The sequence below is a fragment of the Leucoraja erinacea genome, unplaced genomic scaffold (genome assembly GCF_028641065.1).
Source record: "Leucoraja erinacea ecotype New England unplaced genomic scaffold, Leri_hhj_1 Leri_193S, whole genome shotgun sequence".
Classification (NCBI taxonomy): domain Eukaryota; kingdom Metazoa; phylum Chordata; class Chondrichthyes; order Rajiformes; family Rajidae; genus Leucoraja; species Leucoraja erinaceus.
This window is the reverse complement of record NW_026576094.1, coordinates 145,775-170,822: the sequence shown is the minus strand read 5'-3', so window position 1 is coordinate 170,822 and position 25,048 is coordinate 145,775. Positions and strand designations below refer to the sequence as shown.

The window sequence follows — 25,048 nt, the reverse complement described above, 5'->3', positions numbered from 1 at the left end:
TGTCGGTGCTGGCTCGAAAGGCCATATTGCACCTATTGTATATTGTATGTTGTCTATTGTTCGGCAGAGGTTCACGTGCGTGCTAGTAATCAATAAATCTCCCCAGGCCGATTGGCCAGTTGGTTGTAGCAAACAGTACCAGCACGGGCTCCACATAATACGTCCAAGTGATGTTTTCATTATGTAAGTAGTAACAACAGCATATTTCCAAATGCTTTAATGAGATCTCTCTAGACTTCAAACAGAAATGCAGGAGAACTTACGGAATGCACGCAATAGTTTCGGGTTTAATATCCGCACATTTCAATGAGGTTTATCTGTACACCCGACATTTTGTACCCGGAGTCAGATACCGAGTGTTCCACACCCCGGAAATACTGTTCCATTCTGAAAGTGGAGGGTGGTCAATGAACTTCAGAATTTATCATTTTATTCGTAATTTTGTTACTTAATACATCAGCTACTGCCATTATCTGCCCATCATTTTCAACATTTCCATAACAAGATTCAGGATCGTAATACGTCCCTTGCCACAAGCTGCGATGGCCGAGTGGTTAAGGCGTTGGATTCGAAATCCAATGGGGGTTCCCCACGTAGGTTCGAACCCTGCTCGCAGCGGGTTTACCTTTAACTACCGGGACATCTCAAGCGCGCATTGGCTGCTTAAGTTTGGTGTTTCGGGTATTTTTTCAACAAGGAACTGAATGTACTACCAGTGCACAAAATCGTCTCTGTCATGATCCATGGGGAAAACAATGGACCATTCTTTTCTGGACGACCACCTTCCAGCGAGAAACGATATGTTTCGGGTTCTAGCTGAATCAATGTTACTTTCGCAACTTGTCAACATTCTATATGTATAACATATTATTGTTATAATGTAATATATAATGTAATAATATAATACATATTAATATAATTAATATATATATATATATTTAACAATTACAGCAAGGAAACAGGCCATCTCGGCCATTCTAGTCCGTGCCGAACACTTATTTTCCCCTAGTCCCAACTACCTGCACTGAGAACATAACCCTCCATTCCTTTCCCGTCCATATACCTATCCAATTTATTTTTAAATGATCATATATAATCATATAATCATATAACAATTACAGCACGGAAACAGGCCATCTCGACCCTTCTAGTCCGTGCCGAACACATAATCTCCCCTAGTCCCATATACCTGCGCTCAGACCATAACCCTCCATTCCCTTCCCATCCATATAACTATCCAATTTATTTTTAAATGATAAAAACGAACCTGCCACCGCCACCTTCACTGGAAGCTCATTCCACACAGCTGCCACTGTCTGAGTAAAGAAGTTCCCCCTCATGTTACCCTAAACTTCCGTCCCTTAATTCTCATGTTATGTCCCCTTGTTTGAATCTTCCCTACTCTCAGTGGGAAAAGCTTTTCCACGTCAACTCAGTCTATCCCTCTCATCATTTTAAAAACCTCTATCAAGTCCCCCCTTAACCTTCTGCGCTCCAATGAATAACGCCCTAACTTGTTCAACCTTTCTCTGCAACTTAGTTGCTGAAAACCAGGCAACATTCTAGTAAATCTCATCTGTACTCTCTCTACTTTCCCTACTCTCAATGGGAAAATAATTCTATCAAGTCGTTCCTGCGCTCCAAAGAATAAAGACCTAACTTGTTCAACCTTTCTCTGTAACTTAGTTGCTGAATCCTAGGCAACATTCTATTAAATCCCTTCTGTACTCTCTCTATTTTGTTGATATCCTTCCTATAATTAGGCGACCAAAAGTGTGCACCATACTCCAGAATTGGCCTCACCAATGCCTTGTACAATTACAATGTACATTGCATCCCAACTTCTACACTCAATGCTCTGATTTATAAAGGCCAGCACACCAAAAGCTTTCTTTACCACCCTATCTCAGCTTATTCATAGCTTATATTTGCCACCGTTATATAAATAGACTATTGAAATTATTTTAAGAAACAGCTTTCTGCAGCACTCCAGTTGGTCTACAGAGAAATCCGATTGATTCGACGAGCAGCTGGACATGAGCGGCATTTTGCACTGGAAGATATACGAACACATCTTAGACAATAGACAATATACACTTGGTGCAGGAGTATGCCATTTGGCTCTTCCAGCCAGCACCGCCAATCAATGTGATCATGGTTGATCATGCCCAATCTGTCCCCCGTTCCTGCCCTCTTCCCATATCCCCTGACTCTGCTATCTTTTAGATGCCTATCTCGCTCTCTCTTGAAAGTATCCAGAGTACCGGCCTCCACTGAGGCACACAGTGCCCTTGTACAAGTGCGCTGCACTCCCTCAATACCAAGAATGCCCTTCCTCAAATTAGGGGACGAAAACTGCGCACAATACTCTAGGTGTGGTCCCACTACGGTCATATACAACTGCAGAAGAACCTCTGCTCCTATACTCAATCCCGCTTACCCCTACCCCTCTGACCCTACCCACTCTCCCACCTCTCCCCCTCCCACTCCCACTAACCCTCCCCACTCCCTTCCCTCTCTCCCCCGCCCCCTTCCCCCTACACCTCTGTCCCTCTTCCACCACTCCCCCCAACCCCTCCCTCCCCACTTCCACTTATCTCGCCCCCTCCCCCCCCCACCCCCACCCCTCTCCCTTTCTGACCCCACCCCTCTCTCTTCCCCCTCCCTCCTCCCTCTTTCCCTCTTCCCCTTCCCCTCCCCCCTCTCCCCTCCTTCCACTCCCCCCCCCCCCCCATCCCCCCCCCCTCTCTCCACCCCACCTCTCCTGCTCTTCACCCCTCTCCTTCTCCTCCCCCTCCCACCCTCCCTCTCTCTCCTACTCACCTTCGCTCTCGCCCACCCCACCTCCCCCTCCGTCCTCCCCTCCCTCCGCCCCTCCCCCACACTTCTCTCCCCCCCTCCCCATCCCTCTCCCTCCCCTCCCCACCCCCCAACGCTCTCTCCTCTCCCTCCCCCTCCCTCCCCTCTCCTCACCCTCCTCCACCCACCCCATCCCTTTCTCTCCCCCAACCCCATTCCATCACTCTCCCCCCCCCCTTCCCTCCCTCCCCAACGGCTTTCCCCCTCCCCTCCTCCCTCTCCCCTTCCCCCTCCCTCCTCCTCTTCCTCCTCTCTCTCATACCCTTCACATCTCCCCCTGCCCCTCTTTTCCTCCCCCTCTCCTCTCCTCCCCCCTCTCCCCCATTCTCTCCTCCAGCCCCAACCCTCTCTCCCCCCCTCTCCCCTTCCCTCGCTACCCCACCTTCTTCCCTCTCTTCACCGCCCTCATGCCCTTACCCCTCTGTCCTTCTTCCCCCCCTTCCCCTTACCCGCCCTCTCTTCCCTCTCTCTCCTCTCCCCCACCCCTCATTCTCCCTTCCCCCTCCCACCCCTCAATTCCCCACCCCTCCCCCCTACCTCTCGGTCCCTCTTCCATTACCTACCCCTACCCATCTTCCCCTCCCTCTTCCTCCCATCCCTTCTCTCCCCCCTCCACGTCCCCTCTCCCCCTCTCTTTCCCCTCTCTCGCGCCCGACACATCTTCCCCCTCCCCCCACTTCACTCTAACCCTCCCTCCCCACTTCCACTTCAACCCCACCCACTCTCCCAACTCTTTCATCTCTCACACCCCCCCACCCTCTCTCTCCCTCCCTCCACCCGTATCCCCTCCCTCCCCTACCCCATGACCCTTCCCCCCCACACCTCTGTAACCCTCCCCCCTCCCTCTTTTCTCCCCTCTCGCACCACTCTTTCTCCCCCCCCTCTCTGCCTCGCCCTCCCTCCTCCCTCCCCTCTCCCCCCCCCCCCCTCCCCCCCCCACAAGCTACTTCCCCCGCCCATACCCCATCTGTCCCCCCCCTCCCCCTCTTTCCCCCCCATCTCTCCCCCCCCATTTCCCACACCCTCACTTTCCCATCCCCCCATTACTATCGCCTCATCCCTCTCCCCACACTTCTTTCTTTCCCCTCTCCTCTCACTCTCCTCCCCTCTCTCCCTCCCACCCCCTCCTCCTCCCCCCCCATCCCTCCCTCCCCCCCCCCCCCCCTCCCTCCCTTCCCCCCCCCCCCCCCCTCTAAAATCGCCCCCTTCTCCTACCCCTCCCCCCCCTCTTCCACCACTACCCCCTACCCCTCCCTCCCCACTTCCTCCTCTCCCCCCCCTACCGCCAACCCTCCCCCTCTCCGTCCCGCTCCCCCTCTCTCCTCTCCCTTCCTCCACCCACCCCCCTTATCCTAACCCCTTTTCCCCTACCCCTCTGCCCCTCTTCCATCACCCCCCCCCTCCCATCCCCCCGTCCCTCCCTCTCCCACCTCTCCCACTTCGCTCCCCCCCCTCCCCCTCTCCTTCCCCACTCTCCTTCCCCTCTCTCCCCCCCCCCCCTTCCTCCACAATCTTCTCCCCCCTCCCCTCCCCCATCTCCCCCCTCCCTCCCCCATCCCTCCCCCCATCTCCCACCACCTCTCTCCCCCCCCCCCCCTCGCCCTCTTCTCACCTCCCCCCACCCCGCTCTCTCTTCCCCTCTCCATCCAGCTCTCCTTAGCCCTCTCCCTCTCCTCCCCTCCTCCTCCCCCACCGCCATCTCCTCTCTCCCCCACCCCCTTCTCTCCCCCCCCCCCTCCCTCCCCATCCTCTCCACACTCTTCCTCCTCCCTCTTTTTCCACCCCATTTCACATCCCTTCCCTCCCCATAAACTCCCCCATAACTCTCTCCCCTCTCCCCTCCCCTTCTCTCTCTCCCCTCCCTCCCCCACCCCTTTCCTCCTCCACCCCCTCTCCATCTTCCTTGCCAAATACATTCTTCCCATAGAGGGAGTACAGAGAGGGTTAACCAGACTGATTTCTGGGATACCAGGACTTTCATATGAAGATAGACTGGATAGACTCGGTTTGTACGCGCTAGAATTGAGAAGATTAAGGGGGCATCTTATAGAAACTTACAAAATTCTTAAAGGGTTGGACAGGCTAGCTGCAGGAAGATTGTTCCCGATGTTGGGGAAGCCCAGAACAAAGGGTCACAGTTTAAGTATAAGAGGGAAATCTTTTAGGACCGAGATGAGAAAAACATTTTTTCACACAGAGAGTGGTGAATCTCTGGAATTCTCTGCCACATAAGGTAGTTGAGGCCAGTTCATTGGCTATTTTTAAGAGGGAGTTAGATGTGGCCCTTGTGGCTAAAGGGTTCAGGGGGTATGGAGACAAGGCAGGTACAGGATACTGAGTCGGATGATCAGCCATGATCATAATGAATGGCGGTGCAGGCTCGAAGGGCCGAATGGCCTACTCCTGCACCTAATTTCTATGTTTCTATGTTTCACTCTCCTCACCCCACTCCCTCTTCCACCCACCCCTCTCTCGCCTACCACTCTTCACTCTCTACTCCAACCCCTTCCCTCTCTCTCCCCGCCCCCTTCCCCTACACCTCTGTCCCTTTTCCACCACTCCCCATACACCACCCTCCCCCTCCCCACTCTTCCACTGCTCCTCCCGCTCCCCCCCCCTTTCCCTCTCTCCCCCCCTCCCTTCGTCCTCCCTCGCCCTCTCCCCCCTCACCCCCCTCCCCCCCCCCCACCCCCCTACAACCTCTGACCTTCCCCACTCTTCCACCTCTCACCCTCCCCTCACCCTCCACTATTTCTTCCCACTCTCTTCACCCTCCCCACACCTCTCACCCTCACCCCCCCCCTCCACTACCCCCTCTCCCCTCCTCCTCCTCTAACTCCCCATCCATCCCCACTCCCCCCTCACCTCACTCCCTCCCCTCCCCTCTCCCCTCTCCCTCCTCGCCCTCTCCTTCTCTTCACCCCTTTTCACTCTCTCCCCTCTCCCATCCCTCACTCTCCTACTCACCTTCCCTCTCCCCCACCCGTGCACCCCATCTCCCTCCTCTCCTCCCTCCGTCCCCCCCCCACCTCTCCCCTCTCTCCTCTCCTCTCATCCCTCTCTCCTCCCCCTCTCCTTCTCCTCTCCTCCTCTCCTCTCTCCTCACCCTCTCCCCTCCTCCCTCCGCCTCCCCCCCCATTCTTCTTCCCCCCCCCATTTTTTCTCTCTCGTCCACCCCCTTCCCTCCTCTCTCTCTCCCATCGCCTTCCCCCTCGCCACTCTTCCTCCTCCCTCCACACTCTTCCCGCCTCTCTCCCCTACCCCACACATCTCTTCCCCCGCCCCTCTCTCTCCTCCCCATCTCCATCTCCCTATCCTCACCCTTCTCCCGCACCTCCTCTCACCCCATCCCCTCTCCCCACCCCGTCCCTCTATATCCTACCCCCCTTGCCTCTCTTCCCCCGCCCCCATCCCCTACCCATCTGTACCTCTTCCACCACTCCCCCTTACCCCCACCCCTCTCCCTCTCCCTCCCCACCACTCACTCTCCCCCTCCCACCCCTCTATCCCCCCACCCCTTTCACGTACCCCTCTGTCCCTCTTCCATCACTCCCGCCTCCTCCCCTCTCTCCCCTTCGCTCCCCACTCTTCCACTTCTCTCCCCCTTCCCCCTCCACTCTCCCTCCCCACACTTTCCCCTCTCACCCCCCACCTCTCTCCCCCTGCGTCCCTCCTTCCCTCCCTTCACATCCCCGCCTCCCCCACATCTCTCTCCCAACCCCCCTCTCTCTCACACCCCTACCCCGCTCCTTTTTCTTCCACAAATAAATATCTCCCGTTTCCTCCTCCTCTTCTCCCGTCCTCCCCTCTTCTCACCTCCCCTCCCCCCACATGTGTGTTTTGGGGGTGGTTAGTGTGAGTGTGATGCCGCAGCATCCCCCCCCCCCCTAGAGTCTAGATAAAATCTTGAATAAATTATGGTTTTGAGAAATTAAAGACTACGAAGTTTTCTTGTGAGCCTAAGTTATAAATGCGAAAGTCTCATATCTGAAACTAGATTAGAGGCACAAATCAAATATACAATCCCCTTCATCAAATGGCGCAAGGAATAGGGTACTTCACAGGTCGTCTGTTAACAATGTGGCTGGAAATCGAGCGACTTGGTTTAATTTTACCACTGATTGTTAATACAGTAGATTCCGTAGTCAAATCAGGCGGTCGCAATTTGCCGTACGAAAAGAAAAAATATTGGAGAAAAAAGAAAGCGTGATGACTGCTGTGCGAGATCGATGGAGGTTTAATCGATAAATTAGGATACGTTATGTGGATATGCGGGGACGAATATTGAAGACAACAGCCACGTGTGAGTCATTCCACCGCGATAACACACCCACGTAGCTTGTGTTGGGTAAAAATACGGAAGTGGTATGAAATAATATTAATTATCAGTGGGAGACTTGAGGTTGGTTGACCGATAAGAAACACGCTGATGTCAATTGGAGTCCCCAATATGTTTAGTGCGAGTAATAGTGGATATTGATTAAAAAATAAAAACAATGACAGAAATACAGAGAGGGAGACGAATAATATCCGTAAACGTCCCTAGCTGAACAAAACGGCTGGTGGCAGGGGCAAGGTAAAGGTAAATGTACGCACAACCATGGCGAAGAATCACCACGGGAAGGTAACAAATGGACGAGAGCAGCAGTGAAGCACACACGGGATTGGAAGGGTAAGAAATGACGCGGGAAGATGGTAGCCGCTACATCGCCAACCACTATGCCAGTGGACGGAAACGACGTTGAATGGGTGAGTTTAGACGATGAGACATATAGATATGGGCATGATGAGGACTGGGGGCAGAAATGAAAACGTATAATGGGAAACGAAAGGGAACCGTTAAGTCCAGTCATCCGCTCGAGCCAGCTTTAACGTTCATTCCGATCATGTCCAATCTAAACGTTGTCTTATGTCCCTTTTCCAGCTATCTCCCAAAAACCTTGTCCCTCTTTGTTGGGTCTTTCTCCTATTAAATATATTTAGCGATTATTCATGGCTCTCTGCAGAAGGGAATTATAATGATTACCGATCTACTGAGATAATGTTCTTTTCAATATGTGGTATTAATTGGCGCCACCTTGTTCCAAAACAATTTTCGACATACATAATCCGACCAGAAGAAGCAGTCTCCCAGCATCGACACGGCAAAATATCCTTGTATATTATTGCCTCTCACTTGCTTGCCATGCAATGACTGTAGTCCGATACTGCTCAACATGTCCTCGTCTATCAGGCAACCGCCCCCCCCCCCCCCCCCCCCCCCCCCCCCCCCCCCCCCCCCCCCCGCCTCCATTACAGAGATGAAACTGCTGTGACATCCTTAATACAACCTGTAAAGTAGGAACGTTTTGATGTATGTCCACCAAAACTTCACGCCATGCCACGGCTGCAGGTTCACAGACGTGCCTTTATGCCACAATAACATTTACGCATACTTCGCTCCAAATCCGAGATGTATTTTTTCAGGTGACAGTATTAAACCACCGTCGTTTAAGTAATCAGCTGTTCCCCAATCACACTTATAAATTGAAACGCGTCGCGTGATTCCACCTGGATACCTAATTAATGGCACAGATAAGGTTCATCGTAGGAAATATGAGTAAGGGATTTGTAGAGGATCTGAGTGTGGACTGATGGCTATCACCTCACCCAGAGCGGTGAATACCTGGTCTACACAATCGGAAAAAAAAAGTGAAGGAAGAATAATCCCTCAGACCAGTAAAGATGGGTCGTCAAACACCATGTCCCAAATTCTGGTGGTGGCCATAATATTTATGACTGCCCAATCTTCTTCTTTTCGTGTCTTTGAAGCTGGTTGGTTACATGACAGTTTCCAATTCCTTTACACAGTCCTTTGCGTTTTTATTGAATACTGCAAGATCCTTTGGGCCGCATTGGTTGGGTAGTAGGGGGCAGACAAGGCAGTGCTGCATTGTATGGTCCTCTTCTCCACATTAACAGATGGTTTGGCCAGTTTCCTAGCCCCATCTGGCCATGGCAGCTTTTGATCGCCCTGTTCCTGTTCTCAGGCGGTTGAGCGTCTTCCACTGGACCCATGGTGCTTCTGAGCCCGGAGGGAGGGCTTCAGAAGGAGGGATACCCATGTCAGTAGGAGGGGGGTCGTCCTCAAGCCTTTTTTGTCCATAGTTGGAGTCTGGTTTCTTCTCGTGATGCTATTAGGGGCTGGACATGGCTGAGAAAGCTTCTCCTGGACATCCGCCGTTGGGCCGGGGGTACACGTCCGTAGAGGAGGTGGCGTTCATCACTGGTGGCCTTGGTCATCTCTACTCGGCTGGCGACTTCCCGTCTCACATCAGCATGGGCAATGCCAACGAGGAGGTGCAGGTTGTTTATGTTGGTGGGCTTCAAGCAGCCAGTGATTGAGTGGCAGGTGTTATTCAACGCTGGGTCTAGTTTCTTAGCATGGGATGATCTCTCCCAAACAGGACACGCATACTCCGCAGAGGAGTAGCACAGGGCCAGAGCAGTAGATCATAATGTGTGTGCTGTGGCTCCCCATTTGGAGTTGGTCAGCTTCCGGAGGATGTTATTTCGGGAGTTAACTTTCGGTTTGGTGTTTTTGACCTGTTCCTTATAGGTGAGAGTGCGATCCAGTGTTACACCGAGGTAGACAGGGTTGGTGCAGTGCTCACGAGGTGTTCCAGACCATGTGATGTTAAGGGGTCTGTTTGCTTCCCGGTTCCTGAGATGGAACGAGCAGGCTTTGGTCTTCGCAGGGTTTGCGTTTAGGTGGTTGCGCTCGTAGTAGAGGTGTAGCTCGTCTAGGGCTGAGGTGGGATTCGCTTCTACAGCTTCAAACGTACTCTATTGGGATGTCACACAGAGGTCGTCGGCGTAGATGAACCGCTCAGTGTTCTGGTCCATTGGCTGGTCATTGGTGTAGATGTTATATAGTAGTGGAGCCAGCACACTACATTGAGGCAAGCCATTCCGTTCTCGTCGCCAGCGACTTTGCTTGTTGTTCAGGACAACATAGAAGCGCCTACCGTTCAGGAGGGCTCCGATGAGGTCCGTGAGTGCCTGGTCTTTGATATTCTCCAAGATCTGTTTTAGGAGGAGGCGGTGATTCAGTGTCATACGCGGCAGACAGATCAACAAAGACTGCTCCTGTCACCAGTCCTTTCTGGAACCCGTCTTCAATGTGTTGTGTGAGATTTAGAAGTTGACTTGTTGTGGATTTGCCAGGTCGGAATCCAGCTTGTTGAGGGATGATGGCTGGTTCAGCGACTGGGGCAAGCCTGTTAAGGATCAGGCGCTCAAACAGCTTGTACGGGTGGCATAGCAGGGAGATTGGGCGGAAGCTCTTTGCATAAGCTGGATCTTTACCGGGTTTTAGAAGAGCGATGATTTTGGTTTTCCTCCAGATCATTGGGATGTTTCTTGTCAGCATGCAATTGTTCATCAACTCAAGGACCCACTTCCGTGTCAGAGGTCCAAATTACTTGATCTCCTCTGTGAAAATATTGTCCAGGCCGATGGCTTTGCCAGTCTTGAGGGCTTTCATGCTGATATTGAGCTCTTCAACGGATAACGGCTCAGTCAGTCCGGTGTTTTGGGAGTGCTGAAGTCGGTCTGCCTTTGGTCTTGGCTGTTTGGTGGTGGATTTCCCGTTGAGCAGCAACTGATACGCAACTTGGTTGGCCGTGGTGGTATACTGTTGATGTGTTGGTTTGATGGGTCATTGCTGATTTCCGGATGATGCTCCATGCCTTTTTGCTGTTTTTTGCAATATCAGTTGTCTCCAGTAGAGTTTGCCATTTCCGTTGGCGGCATTCTGATAGGGAGGTCATGAGTCTCTCACCTACTTCCATGGTGCTTTCAGCAAAGGGGTCAGATTCGTAGAGCTGTTGGTATTGCTCATATAGTTCGCTGCTTAGTATGTCAAGGCCGGGCATGTATTGAGTGCGGCAGCCTCTCGGGATGCTGTTCCGGGCTGGCTGGTGCACTAACCTGGTGAAGATTTGATAGTTTTTGGGGTCCGCTGGGAGGTGGGCGATCTTCCCTTCAAGATCTTCTTGGAAACCAGGCCAGTGCTCTTTCCCAAAGTTGAATCTTCTCTGGAAAGAAACTGTGGCTGGGGTATCTGCAGCATTGACTGGAAGGCCAATGTAGGGTTTTTGGCAGTGGCTTCAGTACCAGCTTCTTGTCCAATCCAGAGATGCTATGGCTGACAAACGCGATATCAGGGTTGTAGCCGGCTTTCCGTCGCCCGCTATTAAAGGACTTTAGTTGTTTGGCATCATGGATCAGGTAGAGCTGGTTGGTTTCGGCCCATGCTTCCGCTGCATCTCCATCAGCGTTGTTCCCGGCGTAACCTCATTGTGAGCTGTGGCTGTTGAAGTATCCAATCACTATCCTCGGTTTCCCAGATTATGGCATTTCAGGCATCAGGAAAGGTGTGGGAGGTGGCTTGTAGACGGAGGTGATGGTAATTTCTCTGAGCTCAGCGGTTAAGACCTCAATGTTGTTTTAATCGCTCTTTGATGTTGATTCGATGATTGTCCCGTTTTTTGCAAGCATGACGCTTCCATGTTTCTCATGTGGTCTTTCAAAGAGGGTGGCCATGCCTTCCACTCGAGGGCGGGGATGTTTGGATCCGCGGTGAGTTTCTTGGAGGCAGAGAATATCACACTGATGCTCTCTGCAGAGTTGGGCAACAAGTATTCATTAGTTGCAGACAGTCCTTCAACATTTAGAGATATGATGGTCAAAGCCGGCCTTGGGGGCGGGTGTTGGCCTCTCTTCCTGTTCCGGGCTGATGGGCTACTGCCATTTGTTGGGCTTGTGGACATAATTTGTCTTTCGGCTTTCGGCTTGGCTTCAAAGTGTTTGGTAGAATTCGCAAGTAATTTTGACAGGGATCGCGACGTGAACGCTTCTACCTTGACCCCCGACTACCCAACGTACGGCGTTGATGTGGTGGCAGGAATATGCTAATTCCATGCTGTATGAGTCTGACTCTCTAATTCACTAATTTTCCATCTGCTTACCCCCTTACAGTACAATGCGCAATTTGAACCTCTGAACCTTTGGTCCACTTCGTGTGTATGGATCATGCGAATATGAGGTTTTCCAAAGCCAAACGCTCCATTCTCGTTATTAAATATAGACTATAAATCAATTTCATTCAGACTCTATTCGCAAGAACGCAATATTGTGCAGCCCGAGTCGGGCTAAGATCGGAACGTCGTGGTCGGAGCGAATTGGGCCAACGTTGGAACCTCGTGGTCGCGGGAAGTCGGGCCGAAGTTGAAGCCTTAAGTTCGCAGCCGGGACGACACCGGGTACAGTCGGGTCGAAGTTGGAGGGATCCAGCCGAGGTCCGAACCTCCAGGTCGGAGGAAGTCGCGCCGAGTTTGGAACCTCGAGCTTGAAGCGATTCAAGCGGAAGAGGACGGATCGCGCCGTAGAAAACAACGGGTATTCAGTGCACGTTGGGTTAGGGTGGTATCAGAACAAAGGGGAACACGGCGGGGGAGAGGGGTGCACATGGAAGGACAATGGGTAAGTATTTGTTTAATCTTTCTCGACATATTTTTGGCGATTATTTTACGTAATTCGTATGCAGAAGTAAATTGTTTCATTGTGCCTAGGTAAAAGTAATAATGATGCATCATCACCACCATCATTATCATCGTCATCACCATCTGTGCAAAACACACACGTCTGACATTTTAAACTTTATCCTTCTCTGCTTGAAGTTATGCCCTTTAGTAATTGATTCGATTTTGGAAAAACTGTTCTGACTGTCTGCAATATCTATGTATCTCATATTGTTCTATACTTCAATCAGATATCCCAGCAAGATCTAGCGTTCCAGAGAAATCAAACCACGTCTGTGCAACCTCTCGATGTAGTGAATATCACCTGAGCCAGGCATCTTATACATCGTCCCAGCAGCTTTCCCAAACCCAACACATTTTCCAAGATTATGACGACCAGAAAGCAACGCAATACTCGAATTGCCAGGTAATCGATACCATTTCAAGCTGCATCATGACATGCTGAATCTTCTACACAATGCCCCGACCGATGAAAGCCAGGACGTCATATGCTTGTTTTATTCGTGTTGCCATTTCCCTGGAGTCATGGACTAATCATGATAGTTTCCATCAAGCTCTGGGCTCCGGATGTCCAAAATAGTCATTCAGTCATAGAATGATACAGTGTGGAAACATGCCCTTCGGCCCAACTTGGCGAGATCGGCCAACATGCCCCAGCTGCAATATTCCCACCTCCCCGCGTTTTCTCCCTCCAAACCTGTCCTACCCACGTACCTGACTAACTGTTTCTTAAAGTGTTCAAGAAGGAACTGCAGATGCTGGAAGATCGAAGGTACACAAAATTGCTGGAGAAACTCAGTTTCTTAAATGTTGGGATAATCGCTTCCTCAACTACTTCCGTTGACACCTTGTTCCATATACCAACCACCCTGTTGTGAAGAAGTTAGCTCTCAGATTCCTATCAAATCTTTCCCCCTTCACATTAGACGTATGCCCTCTGGTCCTGAATTCAACTACTCCTGGCAATAAGCTTTTTACACCTACTGCTGATGATTGTTTTCACCTCAATGTGAGCACCCCACATACTTCTACGCACCAAGGCGCCAAATGATCATCAATGGACCTAAGAACTCCTCCTGTTTTAGCTGAAAGTTCCGATCATGCTCGTATTCATACTCTGGTCTCACTATCCACAATATTCCCATTTTCGGCGAAGAACGATGCGATGCACTGATTTAATATCTCGCATCCATCCTGAAACGCCAAGCATAAATGACCTACTTTATTATTAAGTGGTTGCACCTCCTTTCGAGTTCTCCACTTGTTTTTGTTTTTAATGTAATTAGAAAATGCCATTAGTTTCATTTAATCATGGTAGCCATGAATATTTAATGCCCCTTCTGTCTGTCATAATTCCCTGCTTCTTTTTTTTTAACATTCGCAGAGGTCTGTCTGATATAATTTTCATAAAACTTAAATATGTTTATATATTTTTCTTTTCGACCACGTTTCATCCACGTGTGCCTCACATTCTCCAACATGTTACTCATTCGTACGGCAATATTGTGGTCGATAACACTGATCAGCTGGTCTTCTAACGACTCCCGGATATCAGCTGTGAGCTTATAAATTATAAATCATGCTTCCAATTTATTCCCTCACGTTGAGCCTTATAATTTAGCAATTTGTTCTCTGCCAAATCAGTATCTTCCATCAAGATGCATACTTACCGTTATTCATAATTATCTCAAAACTTAAAGTGATCTGATGTCCCATCAAAAATAATTAACTGCAGGAACATATTGAGGAAAATGGGTGGTTTAAATCTGGACCCGTATTCGTTCATTTTACCTTCCAAATTAAACCCCGTTCCCCAACTGTACTATCCTGTATGTTCACTCTACGGGAAAAAAACATGGATGCCTATTTAGACCTGATTGACCATGACTGAAACAATATTTATCACAACGTGTTTTCTTCAGGTTCTTCAAACCTCGGGAGAGAACGATAACGTTGACACCATTTTGTTCAGAAATGTTGTGCACACGAGTATTTGTAAAATCCCTAGAGGAGAGAACGCATTACACAATAGCATGAATAAAGATCGTTTACGTTGTCTGTTCAACAGGTTATGGCTGATGTAACTGAGGAGGCGTTCCCACTAATTGGAAGAGTAGATCGTGGCTATCCTATATTATAACTGCTTCATCCAATCGCCGGTATATGGTGTAGTTGGAATGATTTAAACGACTGATCGTATCTTCCCGGAGAAGATGCCATCTGTTACAATTTACGACGTCGCGAGCATTTACTATCCTGTACTAGCTGCAGTTGGTATACCCGGTAAGGAACACTATCTAGTTACTATCCGAGACTTTCTGTTACCTGAATCATAATCCACATTGATGCATCTGTTGTCCAGTTCTTAATTCATTTGTGCCATTTCAGGTCGCTGAAATTATTATTTTGTCTCTGATATTCACATTTTAATGTAATCTCCCAGGCATTATTGGTACGTATTTCGGATGTCCGAATTTCCATTAACAGGAACCCATAGATTTATTTAACAAACCAATCCATTGTTTGCTGTCCTTGCAGCTTTTGTTGACGGCGGATCAGAGCATTCCAGAACCCCGTCTATCTCTGCCATGACACAGCAAACTATCCCAACGGATGCATCCTTTGAAATACGGTCACATGACTGGGCTCCATGGTGGAGACTTCTATGTGGATTGATACTGCGCTTCCAAACCAGTTCAATGCTGAAACTGGCGAGTGACGAAGGCATTTTATGGTCGTCAAACAAATTCAGACAGTAGCCGAACTATTCCGTCATGTCGATTCATTGAGGAGCATTTTGTTTTACAGGCAAAACATGATATGCTTCCGGATGACGGCGAGGGTTAATGTTCACATAACACGACCAATGCGGAGGTTTTGCAAGGACAACAAATTGGGGACGAGGCGTCCAATCTCTATTATTGCCCCAATAGGATCCACACACATACGTTAACTACAGAAAATACCACATAGCACACATGCAGAGTGAGACATCTGTCAAATGCAGAGCTGCATCACGTGTCCTGCAGCCCCGGCTCAATCTGCGCGGAGAGGACAACTGCATTGATATCACAGAGAAATATTGGCCCGTTCAGTTGCATACGGAGACATACAGGTCGTCAATGATATAAACCTGCCACGCGAAAATTAGATCATCGTTTCGAATATCACACACTCAGTACATATAATGTATCTCTTGTCGTCCGCTTTACCAATATACCCTGTTCCCTCTTGAAAACTGCCTTTGGCATCCTTCCATATTTCAAAGTGTCTCGACGCAACTGTGAGGGGCCGCAGGTCAATTACGTTCGGGCAAGCTACAGCCTCCTGAATTCAACATCGAATTCGGTAACCGTCAGGTATCTCATCATACCTGCGACACCGGAAGCATCGTTTTCTGCTGCATTTCATCGTGTACAATTTGATCAGATTGTGTCCCTTTATTCACACAAACTCTGTTATTGAATGAATCCGGCGTTCTGATTTTTACTGTTTCCACCCATTTCCCACTCTCATGTCACGGCCTTTGGTTGGTCTGTATGAACGAATGACCGTATCTGCCTTCCCCTATCGCAGATCGCAACGTTCGATTCATCCATTCTGTGATGGTACTTTAGTTCTATTCGGCACATCCCGCCCATTGTGCAAGATAAAACGACCACGTTTTCTCTAGTTCCTTGTTTCTATGAAAGGTTTCCGCTCTTACGACGTTAACAGATTTTTTCACAGGTGCTGCCCGATCTGCTGAATGTTACGAACCGTTCTTCTTTATTTTAAATACATTGCGCTCAATGCTTAGCCTTTGAATCATTTTCACGTGTTGCCCCAAGCTCCATATTAGGGATTTACCGTTTGCCGTGTTGCCGTTTTGGCCGATTTGCCGTTTAAACCAGACTTGGTAAGAGCAGTAGAGCTAGTATAGTAGTCGGCTATTCCAGATAGCGGTGCAGTTGCTGTGCATTCAATTGTTTTATTTTGCTAAACAAGTGGTGCTGATCAGCTTAAATGTTAGTGAAATTAACACTCTCCTTTTCCGTGCAGTTAATTTAACAGCGATCGTGATCCTGTCGCGTGGAAGATGCGGACTTTCCAAATGTGTCACTCGCTACCTGATGGGAATGGCAGCGGCCGATTTCATGGTGATTGTCTTTGCTATTATTTTTGAACCGATTAATAACATCTATTTTTACGCCGGTTTCTTGCTCATAACACCGGTGTGTGCGTTGTCGCATCTTTTTAAACTTGCAAGCATGGACTGCTCCGTTTGGTTCACTGTTGCTTTCACATTCGATCGCTTCATCGCGATTTGTTGCCAAAACCTGCGGAAAAGATATTGCGTGGAGAGGACAGCGGCAATAATTATGGTAACAGTGGCGACAGTAAGTTGCTTACGGTGCATTCCTTTTTACTTTGTCGTCGAGTCTTATGCGATAATTGACAATGTGCCTTGGCGTTGCGTCCCAATACCTGAATACTTCACTTCCTTCGCGTGGAAAGCTTTCGAGGTGGTAGACAGTGTCATAACCCCGCTATTGCCAATTTCTTTCATTCTTCTGTTTAATGGATTAACGGTCAGGCATATAATCATGGCAAATAAAATCCGCAGGGGCCTCCGCAGCAACAGTGAGAATCAGAAAGATTCAGAAATAGAAAACCGGAGAAAATCAATGATTCTGCTGTTCGCTCTGTCAACCAATTTTATATTATTGTGGTTACCCTACGTAATACACTCCATGAACTGGCAAGCAGAGAATATGACTTACACAGACAAATCATTGAACACTCCGATATATGTCTTTCAACAATGTGGGGCTATGTTTATAGCCCTCAGTACCTGCACCAACACCTGCATCTACGGACTGACACAAAAGATGTTCAGAGAGGAGCTGAAAAATGGAATAAAGTATGTGTTTACATTAAATGGGCTGCTGTGTAAATAGAGTGAATACCATCTGTATGTAATTTGCTTAATATTTCAATTAAATATTCGAAAGGATTTGTAATTTTCGCAAGCATGCCATAAGCCTGAGAATGCAACAATACATAGAAGTACCTACTAGAGGAGGGGCGGTACGGGACAACCTGTTAGGAAATGAGATGGGTCAGGTGGCAGAGGTATGCGTTGGGGAACAGTTCGGGTCCAGTGATCACAATACCATTAGTTTCAATATAATTATGGAGAGGGACAAAACGGGAACTAGGGTTGAGATTTTTGATTGGAGAAAGGCTAACTTTGAGGAGATGCGAAAGGATTTAAAAGGAGTAAATTGGGACAGTTTGTTTTATGGGAAAGATGTGGAAGAGAAATGGAGTACATTTAAAGGTGAAATTTTAAGAGTACAGAATCTTTATGTCCCTGTTCGGTTGAAAGGAAATCGTAAAAATTGTAAAGAGCCATGGTTTTCAAGGGAAATTGGACACTTGGTTTGGAAAAAGAGGGAGATCTACAATAATTATAGGCAGCATGGAGTAAATGAGGTGCTTGAGGAGTATAAAGAATGTAAAAAGAATCTTAAGAAAGAAATTAGAAAAGCTAAAAGAAGATATGAGGTTGCTTTGGCAAGTAAGGTAAAAGTAAATCCGAAGGGTTTCTACCGCTATATTAATAGCAAAAGGATAACGAGGGATAAAATTGGTCCATTAGAGAGTCAGAGTGGACAACTATCTGCAGAGCCAAAAGAGATGGGGGAGATATTGAACAGTTTCTTTTCTTCGGTATTCACCAAGGAAAAGGATATTGAATTATGTGAGGTAAGGGAAACAAGTAGAGTAGCTATGGAAACTATGAGGATCAAAGAAGAGGAAGTGCTGACACTTTTGAGAAATATAAAAGTGGATAAGTCTCCAGGTCCGGACAGGATATTCCCTAGGACATTGAGGGAAGTTAGTGTAGAAATAGCAGGGGCTATGGCAGAAATATTTCAAATGTCATTAGAAACGGGAATAGTGCCGGAGGATTGGCGTTCTGCGCATGTTGTTCCATTGTTTAAAAAGGGGTCTAAGAGTAAACCTAGCAATTATAGACCTGTTAGTTTGACGTCAGTGGTGGGCAAATTAATGGAAAGAATACTTAGAGATAATATATATAAGCATCTGGATAAACAGGGTCTGATTAGGAACAGTCAACATGGATTTGTGCCTGGAAAGTCTTGTTTAACTAATCTTCTTGAATTTTTTGAAGATGTTACTCGGTAAATTGATGAGGGTAACGTAGTGGATGTTGTGTATATGGACTTCAGTAAGGCCTTTGACAAGGTTCCTCATGGAAGGTTGGTTAAGAAGGTTCAATGGTTGGGTATTAATGGTGGAGTAGCAAGATGGATTCAACAGTGGCTGAATGGGAGATGCCAAAGAGGAATGGTGGATGGTTGTTTGTCAGGTTGGAGGCCAGTGACGGGTGGGGTGCCACAGGGATCTGTGTTGGGTCCACTGTTGTTTGTCATGTACATCAATGATCTGGATGATGGTGTGGTAAATTGGATTAGTAAGTATGCAGATGATACTAAGATAGGTGGGGTTGCGGGTAATGAAGTAGAGTTTCAAAGTCTACAGAGAGATTTATGCCAGTTGGAAGAGTGTGCTGAAAGATGGCAGATGGAGTTTAATGCTGATAAGTGTGAGGTGCTACATCTTGGCAGGACAAATCAAAATAGGACGTACATGGTAAATGGTAGGGAATTGAAGAATGTAGGTGAACAGAGGGATCTGGGAATAACTGTGCACAGTTCCCTGAAAGTGGAATCTCATGTAGATAGGGTGGTAAAGAAAGCTTTTGGTGTGCTGGCCTTTATAAATCAGAGCATTGAGTATAGAAGTTGGGATGTAATGTTAAAATTATATAAGGCATTGGTGAGGCCAATTCTGGAGTATGGTGTACAATTTTGGTCGCCTAATTATAGGGAAGGATGTCAACAAAATAGAGAGAGTACAGAGGAGATTTACTAGAATGTTGCCTGGGTTTCAGCAACTAAGTTACAGAGAAAGGTTGAACAAGTTAGGGCTTTATTCTTTGGAGCGCAGAAGGTTAAGGGGGGACTTGATAGAGGTTTTTTAAATGATGAGAGGGATAGACAGAGTTGACGTGGAAAAGCTTTTCCCACTGAGAGTAGGGAAGATTCAAACAAGGGGACATGACATGAGAATTAAGGGACTGAAGTTTAGGGGTAACATGAGGGGGAACTTCTTTACTCAGAGAGTGGTAGCTGTGTGGAATGAGCTTCCAGTGAAGGTGGTGGAGGCAGGTTCGTTTTTTCATTTAAAAATAAATTGGATAGTTATATGGATGGGAAGGGAATGGAGGGTTATGGTCTGAGCGCAGGTATATGGGACTAGGGGAGATTATGTGTTCGGCACGGACTAGAAGGGTCGAGATGGCCTGTTTCCGTGCTGTAATTGTTATATGGTTATAATGACAACAGTTTGAATCGAGATCCCAGTGTTCAAGCGGCAATAAAATAAACAATTATAATACATAAGACATGTGACATCATTGTTACTTTGATAGTCTTCACATTCAAGTTACATTACTCGCTGGTAAGGTTTAAAAAAATAAAATGCATCAATGCTCGAAAAATTAATACGTGTCCTCAAAATAGACATGGATGACCATGTTTGAAGGCTGGATATAAACATATAACCATATAACAATGGCTGATATACTGGATAGACTCGACGCGTACTCGCTAGAATTTAGAAGATTGAGGGGGATTCTTATAGAAACTTACAAAATTCTTAAGGGGTGGGACAGGTAAGATGCAGGAAGATTGTTCCGATGTTGGGGAAGTCCAGAATAAGGGGTCACAGTTCAAGGATAAGGGGGAAGTCTTTTAGGGACGAGATGAGAAAAAACATTGTTCACACAGAGTGGTGAATCTCTGGAATTCTAAGCCACAGAAGGTAGTTGAGGGTAGTTTATTGGCTATATGTAAGAGGGAGTTAGATGTGGCCCTTGTGGCCAAAGGGATCAGGGGGCATGGAGAGAAGGCAGGTACGGGATACTGAGTTGGATGATCACCCATGATCATATTGAATGGCGGTGCACGATCGTAGGGCCTAATGGCCTACTCCTGCACCTATTTTCTACGTTATGTTTCTATGTGACTTCTGGACTCTCTCTCTCTCGACTCACTCACGACGTGTGGACTCAGCCCGCCCTCCAGTGTTTTATTCCTCCACGCCCCGGTGATTAACAGCGGGTTTCTGAAAGGGCGTGTCCAGCCGATTAACAGAGAAGATCAATCTGCTGATCTTACGATATTTAAACCTTCATAACTTTTGTAATGTTCCACCGATCGCAATAAAGGTTGATGCGCTTGCAGAACATGGTGACGAAAAATCGTAGCGCTATCGGGTACACTTTTTGCACACATTTAAAAACAACGCAAACGGAAGAACACAAGATGAGAGTTTTAGTTAAGGATAGATAGATAGATAGATAGATAGATAGATAGATAGATAGATAGATAGATAGATAGATAGATAGATAGATAGATAGATAGATAGATAGATAGATAGATAGATAGATAGATAGATAGATAGAGATAGACAGACAGACAGACAGACAGACAGACATACAGACAGACACAGACAGATAGACAGATAGACAGATAGACAGATAGATAGATAGATAGATAGATAGATAGATAGATAGATAGATAGATAGATAGATAGATAGATAGATAGATAGATAGATAGATAGATAGATAGATAGATAGATAGATAGATAGATAGATAGATAGATAGATAGATAGATAGATAGATAGATAGATAGATAGATAGATAGATAGATTATCCCGTACCTGCCTCCTCTCCATACCCCTTGGTCTCAGCCAAAATGGCCACATCGAACTCGCTCTTCAATATAGCCAATGAACTGGACTCAACTACCTTCTGCGGCAGAGAATTCCAGAGATTCACCGCTCTCTTTGTGAAAAACGTTTTTCTCATCTCGGTCCTTAAAGACCTCCCCCTTATTCATAATCAGAGGCCTCTTATTCTGGACTTCACCAACATCGGGAATAATCTTCCTGCATCTAGCCTGTCCAACCCCTTAAGCTTTTTGTAAGTATCTATAAGATCCACACTCAATCTTCTAAATTCTAGCGAGTACATAACGAGTCTATCCAGTCTTTCTTCATATGTAAGTCCTGACATCCCAGGAATCAGTCTGGTGATCGTTCACTGTACTCTCTCTATGGCAAGAATATCCTTCCTCGGATTAGGAGACCAAACCTGTAATAATAATAATAATAATAATTTTATTTATAGAGCACTTTAAAAACAAACATAGCTGCAACAAAGTGCTGTACATCACTAATCATTGACAAAAAAGTTAATACACACCAAAAATAACAATCAAAAGAAATAGTAGGAAAAGACATGTAAAATAAAGAAACATCAAAAACACCACAAACAGAAGCAAAGCCTCAGGCATGGTCAAAAGCCAGGGAGTACAAATGCGTTTTAACACTGGATTTGAAGATGGACAGTGAGGGGGCCTGTCTGATGTGCAGCGGCAGGGTGTTCCAGAGTGCCGGAGCAGCAACAGAGAAGGCTCTATCCCCTCTGAGCCTCCGACTAGACCTCGGTACCTCCAGGAGCAGCTGACCAGCTGACCTGAGGGACCGGGCAGGAGTGTATGGGTGGAGCAGCTCAGAGAGGTAAGGCGGGGCGAGCCCATTCAGAGATTTAAAAACAAATAACAGTAACTTAAAATGAACCCGAAAGTGCACCGGGAGCCAGTGTAGGGAGGCCAGAATTGGCGATATGTGCTCCCTCTTTCGAGTCCCTGTTAAAAGGCGAGCAGCAGCATTCTGAACCAACTGGAGACGAGCCAGTGAAGAACGAGCAACACCAAAATAGAGCGCGTTACAGTAATCCAGCCTAGATGTAATAAAGGCATGGATTACTGTCTCAAAATGCTGCCGCTCGAGAATGGGCTTCACCTTCGCCAGCTTCCTTAGGTGAAAGAAGCTGGACTTAACCACCGCGCATATTTGGCGATCTAATTTAAAGTCACTGTCCATCCTAAAACCCAGGTTCACAACTGTTGGCTTCACGTACCTTGACAATGGACCTAAATCAACAAATGGAGGTTCACGGCAGCCATTGGGATCAAATAAAATCACCTCTGTCTTCTTTTCATTAAATCCAAGAAAGTTTAGGGCCAACCAGGACTTAATGTCATCAAAACAAGACAGAAGCGATTTTACAGAAAAGGCATCTTCCCCCCTCAGCGGCAAATAAAGCTGGGTATCATCTGCATAACAGTGGAAAGAGATGCCATGCTTTCTAAGGATGGAACCCAGAGGAAGTATGTACAGCGAGAAAAGCAGGGGCCCCAGAATCGAACCCTGTGGAACCCCATATGACAGGGGAGCGGAAGAGGATTCAAACCCAGCAAGGCTAACACACATGGTTCTGCCCGCCAGATAGGACCTGAACCATCCCAGGGCACTGTCGCAGATGCCCACTAACTGCTGTAGCCGAGATAATAAGATATTATGGTCCACCGTATCAAAGGCGGCAGACAAGTCCAGCAGGACAAGAACCACACAATCCCCAGAATCATTAGCCAGGAGGATATCGTTAAAAACCCTTAGCAATGCTGACTCCGTGCTGTGCATGGTTTTAAATCCAGACTGGAAGATCTCCCGAATATCATGCTCCTCCAGGAATAGTTTTAGCTGAGCATAAACAACTCTCTCCAGTAATTTAGAAATAAAAGGCAATTTCGAGATGGGTCTAAAATTGGCCAGAACAGATTGATCCAGGCCAGGTTTCTTAAGCAGTGGTTGCACTACCGCATGCTTAAAACTCACGGGGACAACCCCAGAACACAAGCTGCTGTTAATAATGGTAAGAACCGACTGCCCTATACTAGAGAAAACCTCCTTAAAAAGATGTGGAGGGACCGCATCACAAGGAGAACCCGATGGCTTAATATGGGAAACCACATCCTTTAACTACGATATAGTCACAGGCTCAAACTTGTTGAATACCACCAGGCAAGGGACCGAAACAGAAGGGTCAGGGGCAGGTGCTGAAATGTTAGCCCTTAAGGAAACAACCTTATCAACAAAAAAGTGCAGGAAGTCATTACACATTTCAGGTGAAGCTTCCAGACAGACAGGCTGCGGGGCATTTAGAACAGAGTCAATGATTTCAAATAGCACACGAGGGTTGTTACACTTTGACACAATAATTTTAGACAGGTACTCTCTCTTGGCCTTTTTAACACTGTTTTGGTAGTGACGCCAACAGTCCCTGAGAATTTGAAGTGAAACCTGTAGCCTGTCCTTCCTCCACTTTCGCTCAGCTCTACGACACTCCCGTCGTGCTGCACGAGTCACTGCACTGAACCAGGGTTCAGGTTTAGCCCTCGGCTTCAATGATCTTAACGGAGCCACAGAGTCCAGTATAGTCCTGCATGAAGAATGAAACCACGAACTAATCTCCTCCGTACCAAGAGGAGTGGATGCAGAGGGGGCGCAGAGCTGATCGAAAGCAGCAGAGAACTTGCCAGCAGTAAAAGGGCTAAAAGACCGACAGCGCCGAGCAGACACCACAGGCAAAATTGCTTCACAGGAGAAATTGACATCAAACAATACAGGCATATGATCTGAAAACACACAATCAGAGATTTCCAAATTCAACACAGACAAGCCATGAGAGAGAACAAGGTCCAGTAATACGTAATACTCCAGGTGTGGTCTCACCAAGAACCTGTACAACTGCAGTAGAACCTTCCTACCCCTATACTCAAATCATTTTGCTATGAATGCTAACATACCATTCGATTTCTTCACTGCCTGCTGCACCTGCATGCCTATTGTCAATGACTGGTGTACCATGACACCCAGGTCTCGTTGCATCTCCCCCTTTTCCTAATCGGCCACCATTCGGATAATAGTCTACTTTACCGTTTTGGCACGAAAGTGGATAACCTCACATTTATCCACATTATACTGCATCTGCCATGCATCTGCCCACTCACCCAGCCTATCCAAGTCACCTTGCAGACTCCTAGCATCCTCCTCACAGCTAACACTGCCCCCCAGCTTAGTGTCATCCGCAAACTTGGAGATATTGCATTCAATTCCCTCGTCCAAATCATTAATATATATTTTAAATAGCTGGGGTCCCAGCACTGAGCCTTGCGGTACCCCACTAGTCACTCTCTGCCATTCTGAAAATGACCCGATCACTTCCACTCTTTGCTTCCTGTCTGCACACCAGTTCTCTATCCACATCAATACTGAACCTCGAATACCGTGCGATTTAAGTTTGTATAATCTCATTTGTGGGACCTTGTCGAAAGCCTTCTGAAATACCAGATATAGCACTCCCACTGGTTCTCCCTTATCCACTCTACTAGTTATATCCTCGAAAAATTATATACGATTCGTCAGACATGATTTCCATGCTGACTTTGTCCAATGATTGCACCATTTTCCAAATGTGCTGCTATCTCATCTTTAATAACTGACCCTAGCAGTTTCTCCACTACCAATGTTAGACTAACTGGTCTGTAATTCCCGGTTTTCTCTCTCCCTCCCTTTTTAAAAAGTGGGGTTACATTAGCTACCCTACAATCGCCAGGAACT

The 25,048-nt window shown here is 47.3% G+C and overlaps 1 non-coding gene across 1 annotated transcript; it reads left to right on the top strand.

The window, feature by feature from the left end:
* The first annotated feature begins 536 nt into the window (after window positions 1-536).
* On the top strand, window positions 537-618 carry trnas-cga (transfer RNA serine (anticodon CGA)). Its single transcript has one exon. It is a non-coding gene; the product is annotated as a tRNA-Ser (tRNA).
* The last annotated feature ends 24,430 nt before the right edge of the window (window positions 619-25,048 follow it).